Genomic DNA, 7,578 nt, shown 5'->3' with positions numbered 1-7,578 from the left:
AACCTTTTCTCCCCTCTTCCAGCTTCTAGTGGCGGAAGGCATGCCACTTAAGGTAAATGACACTTGGCAGGTGGCATTCATTTTATCTAATGAACATTTACTGAACACTCCTTCTGCTCTTACAGAGCCTGGGAATATAATAGTGAACAAAACAGATTAAGTCATTCTCCCCCATACACAAGCAAAGTACTTTCATGCCATCCCATGGGAGACAAACCAAAAATTCTATGTAGACACTTACTTAGTCACCAGCTGAAAATCTAGGGGCTGTGGGTGATGCAAGAATGTCTCTATATTGGACGATAATGCTCAGTGGTGTCCACATCAGATCTGGATGTGACTCATCTTGATGTACGGGTCTGTGAACTAAATTAAAAGACAAGTCTTATGTCATTTATTAGTTTCCTATAATTGTCATAACTAATTAACAATGACTGGTGGCTTAAAACAATAGAAATTTATTCTCTCACAATTCTGGAGACCAGAACTTCAAAATCAAGGTGTCAGGAGGGCTATGCTCCCTCTAAAGCCTCCTTACCTCTTCCAGTGTCTGGCATCTGTAGGTGTAGCATGTGGCTGCACTACTCCATTCTCTGCCTCTGTCTTCACATGGCTTCCCTTCTGCTGTCTGTGTGTGTATCCATGTGTGACACTCATCATTGGACTTGGGGCCTACTCAGATAATCCAGGATGATCTTATTTCAAGAGTCTTAATTTAATTATATCTACAGAGACTCTTTTTCTGGAATAAGGTCACATTCATAGGTTAAGGGGTTAGGATATGGATATATCCTTTTAGGATATATCATTGTGGCTCTCTCTAGTCCTTCCTCTGGCCAAAACTCACATCCATCCACAAGCAAAATGCACTCACTCATCCCAATACTCTCCAAATTTTTAGTCCATAATAACAACATCAACTCTAAGTCCCAATCTTATACAAATGTCATCAATTCAAAAACTCCCCACTGTCATTACCTGAACCATTTAAATCTGTTTATGGATAATACTCTGAGTATACTTGATCCTGGGGAAAAATTCCTTTCTGTTTAAGAACTCATGAAACTAGAAATCAAGATACATGCTCCCCAAACACAATGGTGTAATAGGTCTAGGATACAAATTCCGATTCTAAAAGGGAGGAATTAGAGAAAATTAAAGGGTCACTGGTCCCAAGCAAGGTCTAAGTCCAGCAGGGGAAATTCTTTTAGGTTCCAAAGCGAGAGAGTAATCATTTGTGGCAAGATTCCACCCCTTGGTCACATGATGACTTGACTGGTCTCCAAGCCCCTGGCAGCCATCTTTCTTGCTTTAACCTGTGTTTGCAGCTGAGTAGCTCTATCAACCAATTTCCTTACTGTGGAATTTTGGAAAACCCATGGCCTTCTTTCATTTTTTTCCTATCTCTGTCCCTTTCAGTACAAGCTGTCAACTTGTGATACAACTACAAAGACCTCTTTTTCACAAATAAGATCATGTTCACAGTTTCTAGTGATTAGAATGTGGACCTATCTTTTTTGGGGCCACCATTCAACCCACTACATGCTCCCATCCCCATGCTCAATATATAGTAGTGGAATACAACAGGATAACTGAAAGAAACACTTTGGTTCCTGAGTGAAAAGAATGTGAGAATCTCCAGTCACTGGTCTGTAGCAATTCTGAACTCTTACCTGGCAGATGTTGTGATGTTCCTCTATTTTGGGAATGGGAAGTGCTTCTTGATTAACCTGTACTCTTGGAGTAGTTCTCCAGCCTGGTGTTCTCCATGTAACTTCCCCATGTCCACCTTCTGGGGAGATTCTTCTTTTTCCATAACCTTGAAATGGTATTTTAGAACATGCCCTTCTTGAGATCTGAATAGCTTTCATAGTCATAAACTGGTGGGATCCAAGTGCCATTTTGAATTTTGAATACCGTAAACGTTTTTAGTCCAGGCTCACAGTTTCTTTGGCAATATAACGCTTTAAAAACTCACTGAGATCCTTATCTGTTTGCTCCTACTCACTTCTCTGTGCCAATAGCCACACCTACAGTTCTTTCCCAGACATTTCTTATATTCACTATACTTTCATGCTTTCTTTATCTCATGCCTTTCTTTCAAATTATTTGTGAGTTTCTCAGTGTATCAGTCTTCAGTGGGAGAACCACGTGTCTATCTCTATACTGTGAACTGTTCGCTCAATTGCAGATATACACTGGGTACTATAAAATTAAATGGATCTCTGCTCCGAGACACCTTATTTCATTAGGAGGTTTGACAAATGGGTGTTATGGACATGCACTTAATTCTATCCTTTACTCAAGGCTGAATTTTAATGGTTTAAACGTCCTCACAGTTTTATCTTTTACTGCTTAGCACAATAAAATGTAGCCTTTTCTACCCCTACACATACTCAAATTCCTGGATATTCTCTATTTCTTTCTCTGAGCTTATCTTTTTCTTGTGTCTTATCAAATTCAGCCAGCTAAAGAAAACAAGCTACTAACTTTCTTTCTTTTTCTTTTCTTTCTTTCTTTTTTTTTTTTTTTTTTTAGAGAGAGAGAGAGAGAGGGTGAGAGAGAGCATGGAAGGGGAGAGAGGAGGGGCAGAAGGAGAGAGAGAGAGAGAGTTGCAAACAAGCTCTATATCCAGTCCAGGGCCCAATGTGGGTCCCACGATCCTGAGATCATGACCCTGGCAGAAGGTAAGAGTAGGATGGTTAATAGATTGAGCCACCCAGGTGCCCCTAATAACATCCTTTTTATAGAATTTTCTCTGATATATGAATGTTCATTAGGGACTTCATTTGCCTTCCAAATTATTATTGGCAGCATTTTTATTAAATATTTTGTCATTGTTAGCATTCTTCCAGCCTCTAATAATAGTTCCAGTTTCTGATTCAGCTAGAAGGTATAGATTTTGTTGAAGTAAGAAAAGACTTCAAAAGGCTTTTAACTACAAAGTTTTATTTTTTGTTCACACTGTATGTCTAATGTAGATTGGCTGGGTGGGTGGAGGGTTGCTTCTTGTTTTCTGCAATCCAAAATAATGGTTATTGTGTGTCTTGTAAATTTCAACCATAATATCAGTTTTGTGGTCTACATGTTAAGCACTTTGGCATCAAAACACAAAAATTAAACAATTCTTTTCACTTTTAGCTTTATCATTAGCTTCATTCAAATAAATAGAAAACTCATAGCTGAAACTATTTTTTTTGAATTTTATTTATTTTAACAGACTTTGATTCACTTTATTTTTCTTGTATAAAACTATATGGTGGCCACAGCTGGAGTCTGGTGTGGGCATTTACAAGACAGTCAGTGAATTCCTGATAAGGAGACTTGATGAACACAGTCTCTTTCTAGAGGTCAGGGGTGAGATACCTGTAGGTCGTGGAAATAGCATCAGAAGTGGCTATAGCCAAGTTGCCCAGGGTGGCAGTGAAGCCCCTGGCCCAGTGAGGTGTAGAAGTTATCAATCTTGGCCATCATCAGTAGCTTCTTGGGTACAGGGGCTGAGATCACATCTCTGGGGGCATCAATGAGGTGCACAGAGCCACAGTGGCTGGTCACCTTGTGAGGGACAGTGTGGGGCTTGCTGATCTTGCCACATGGGGATTACGGAGAGCTTGTTCAGGATCATAGCTCCATGGATGGCAGTGGCTACCTCCTTAGAACACTTAACAGCCAAACCAACATGTTCACTGCAATTTCCAATGGCAACAAATGCCTAGAACCTCGTCTGTTGGGCAGCATGGGTCTACTTTTGCATACGCAGTATCTTCAAAACCTCATCCTTGAAGAATGCCCCCAGGAAACAGTCAATGATCTTAGATTCCCTAATGTGTGAGGAAAAGTGATAGATCTCCTTCAGGGATTTGATCTTCATATCCTTGACCAGATGGTCCAGCTTGGTGACAGGGATCCATCCCTTGTCCTCAATCTTATCTCCATGATTTCCCAGCCTTTGCCTCACCCAGACTCACCATGATCCTTCCCAGACTCCAGCCCAGATGCTTTAGGGTAGTCTCTGTGGAAGCCACTTGGCCTTCCATTCCAGGGGCCTCCCTTTCCAGGGGCCTGCTTCATCACTTATGTTATCCACCATTTGGTATTTTCTTGGAGAAGTTGAAACTATCTTATTTTTTTAAATTAGCAAACCTTAGTTCTGAGTTATTGAACAAAATTGATCTGATGGCTGAGAAGCTGAACATTTGTGGCCCACAATATAATGAGTACCACAAGCGATTTCTCCTTGCTTCAATACTTAATATATTTGATGCAAATTATCTCAGCATCCATTCTGATAACATTGAGTTGTGGGTGTGATGGTGGTTAGAGTTATTTCTCAAATATTTTCAGTTTTCCCTCTGCACTTCCAGACCCCTTGGTGGTTGGATAGGTCTGGGACTCTTTCTAACCCATAAGTGCTAAACAAAGTGACACCTTCAAAAACTTTCTTTTTTTTTTCTTGCAATCATGACCAGCAATATTTGAGATGATGTCTGTTCAACCAACCTGGGTTCTGCAGTAGAGATGAGAAAAAAATTGAACTTTGTATTTCAAAGCCATTTGAAGTTTCTCTGTTAGTTCAACAAGATTTGTACTTATTGATACAGAAATTGAAACTATTATTGGAGGCTGGAAAAACCAACTTGCAAATGTGTTAAATTAAAAGGAGAGAGTATTGCAAACATGTTTCATTATCTAACAGGTCACAACAGCAGAAAACTATTAAAGGACTTGAAGGCATCAGACTTTAGGAGCAATTGAATTTGAAAACTGAATATGCTCAGTGCTCTTTCTTTCAGTTCTGCTTTTTTTTCACATGCCAGCTTTTTTCTCCTCTTTCACCATAGGTCAATCTTTCCACAGATGAGAAAATATGGCTATGGACAGTTTTTTAGTTTTATGCATTATAGTGTTGTTCACCTGAAAGAGACTGGGTTAATTTTTCCCGAATACATGAGGAAATCCAAGAAATCACTGGTATGTGGCATTTATTTACCCTTGAATCAATTAGCTGTGGGTGCAATGTAGTAGGACTTGCAACCACAACTTATTGGTGAAAATATGAGGACTGGGTGATTGTGAGGAGTGTGATGACCTTGTGTTCATGTGTAACAGTGTGACAACCCTGTGCTCATGTGGGGAGGATGAGGACCCTGTGCTCACGTGGGGAGTGTGAGGACCCTGTGCTCCTAAGGGGAGGGTGAGGACCATGTGCTCATGTGTAACAGTGTGAGGACCCTGTGCTTATGTGGGAGTGTGATTTCTTGTTCTTGTATGGTGACTTCCTTCATACTCATGTGAATGGGGAGGGGCTTGGAATGAGTAATTCTTGCATAGGTATCTTCACTACTTGTTAAATTTTTTTTTAATGTTTCCTCACTAAGTTTGCTAGTTAAACAGATGAAATCAATCATTCATTTTGGACTCATTTAGGAAAAGCAAACATTTCCTTTAAAACATGAGGATAACAGGACAAGCAATTCATGAAGACAAGGCCAAATGTTTCCTAGCTGAACTAAAATAGTTTCAGAAAGTCTTTCATACATTTGACCTGTCAGTGGAAAGAGAGTTGGAGAGGCCTTATTTATTTTGTAGGGTACTGTGGGTCTCAAACGGCATCAGTTACCATATTGAATCCTGCTGTCTCTAAGTATTTTATGTTTCAGCCAAAAAACAATTTTCTGCTCTTCTTTCTGGGTTTATAAGATATTATAGCAGCCTGCAACATCAAAATTATTACTTAGGTGTGAGATGAGTGACTCACAACTTAATAGTGATTCCAGAAGCTTTGGTTAGCTTCTCTCTTGAGAGTGTGCATTTATTCCAAATAGTAGATGCCAATACCATGAAAAAGCATTGCCAAACTTCATTAGTAAAGTTAACCCTGCTGACTCCCTAGCTATAGTGCATACATTGTGCATCACGGAGAAAGGTATGCCTACTGCGTTTCCTTTCCTAAAATGGAGGTGGTAATGCTGACCTCATGTGAAAAGGATATATGCCTTGAATTTTATTATTTGTTTCTGAGTGGTTTCTCTGATCAGAGCTATTTACTATTGCTTATTTTCTTTTGGCATATACAGTTGAGAAAGATGTATAACAACCCTGCAGAATCTGACTTGTTCAACTCTTTGAGGCATAACAACTGCTTTAGAGGAACAGACTAAAGTAAATAAAATTCTTGGAGGACTTGGGCCTTTGGAGCAATCTGAGAGTGCCCAATGGCCTGGATGGAGAATTTTTGGTGTCTCCTCATATCTATCAATGTTCCTAATTTATTTGTTGTTCCCAATTCTCAACAAGAAGGACCTGAAGCGGAATTGTTAAAAATTATCTATCTTCAAGGTAGCAATTTTAATGAGATTAAAATATAATAAAGATTATTTAAAAATATAAGTGAGGTTAGCACTTACTCAGAGTAAGGCTTTAGTATTGGGTTCCTTGAAGTGAACAGAATTCTGGTTAAAAAAAAAAAAATCAACCAACAAAAGAACAATAGAGAATTAAAGGTCATGCAGAATTATTTGTCACCTAACAACTTTTTGTGTCTGTCTCACTTGGATTGAGGCCAGACATTGAGTTTATAATGATGAACAAGAATGATATCGCGTAAGCAAATGAAGTTAGTGGAAAGAAAATACACAAGCATATGAATTACAAAAATCAATTATATATGTTTCAGGTAGGTCTCTTTTTACCCATTGTCAAGTTTTCATCTTAAGATTTTGTGCAAATTTTATTTTCCATTTGGCTTCTCATCTAGACTTTGATATGATGCATTAATTTGGTTTTCTCTCCCTTTTTGATGGTGGGGCTTTCTCTGGCTTTTTATATAAACTCTCTTCTTTCTATACTATTAAAATCATCTCTTAAAACAAAAGCCTCATTATATTACTTTCAACTTCAAAGTCTTTAATAGTTACCTGTTAGGAGCAATATAAATTAAGGGTTATAATCGTGAAATTAAGAAAGTGCCAGAGTTGGCTTTGAGTAATATGAGCTTTCAGATAAATTCTTCAGCCCTTCTAATCCTCAAGGCCTTAATTTGTAAAAAGAAGGCACTAAAATTATTTTTCTCATAGGATTTTTGTGAGGACACATCCCCTAGTTTATAATAACACACTAAATGATAGCTATTATAGTTATTAACTATTCCTTATAAGGCACAATTCCTTTAACACATTACTTTATCAAGGATATTGTGGAGGAGATTTCTCACTGGCTGAAACTAGTCTGGATGACTTAAAAATATATTTTATTTATTTTAGAGAGAGCCCATGTACCCACACATGCAAGTGGCAGGGAGATGTAGGGGTAAAACGGGAAGGGAGGAAGAAAAAAATCTCAAGCAGATTCCTCACTGAGAGTAGAGCCTAAATAGGGCTCATCTCATGACCTCAAGATCGTGACCTCAGCCAAAACCAAGAGTCTAAAGCTTAACCAACTGAGCCACCCACACACCCTATCTGGATGATTTTTAATTTCCCTTATAATTCAAGATTTTCTGGATCTTTGGCCCTCTCTATCCTTAAATTTGTATTATAGTCATGAAAGAATAGTATTTAGTCTATAAATCCATAGGAA

At 38.5% G+C, this 7,578-nt stretch overlaps 1 pseudogene; it reads right to left on the bottom strand.

The window, feature by feature from the left end:
• Nucleotides 1-241: 241 nt before the first annotated feature.
• LOC112647960 (40S ribosomal protein S2-like) lies at nt 242-6,696 on the bottom strand (annotated as a pseudogene).
• Nucleotides 6,697-7,578: the final 882 nt, after the last annotated feature.

This window comes from Canis lupus, chromosome 7 (assembly GCF_003254725.2).
Source record: "Canis lupus dingo isolate Sandy chromosome 7, ASM325472v2, whole genome shotgun sequence".
Taxonomy (NCBI): Eukaryota; Metazoa; Chordata; class Mammalia; order Carnivora; family Canidae; genus Canis; species Canis lupus.
Note: the sequence above shows the minus strand (reverse complement) of the source record. Positions and strands in the feature narration are given on the sequence as shown.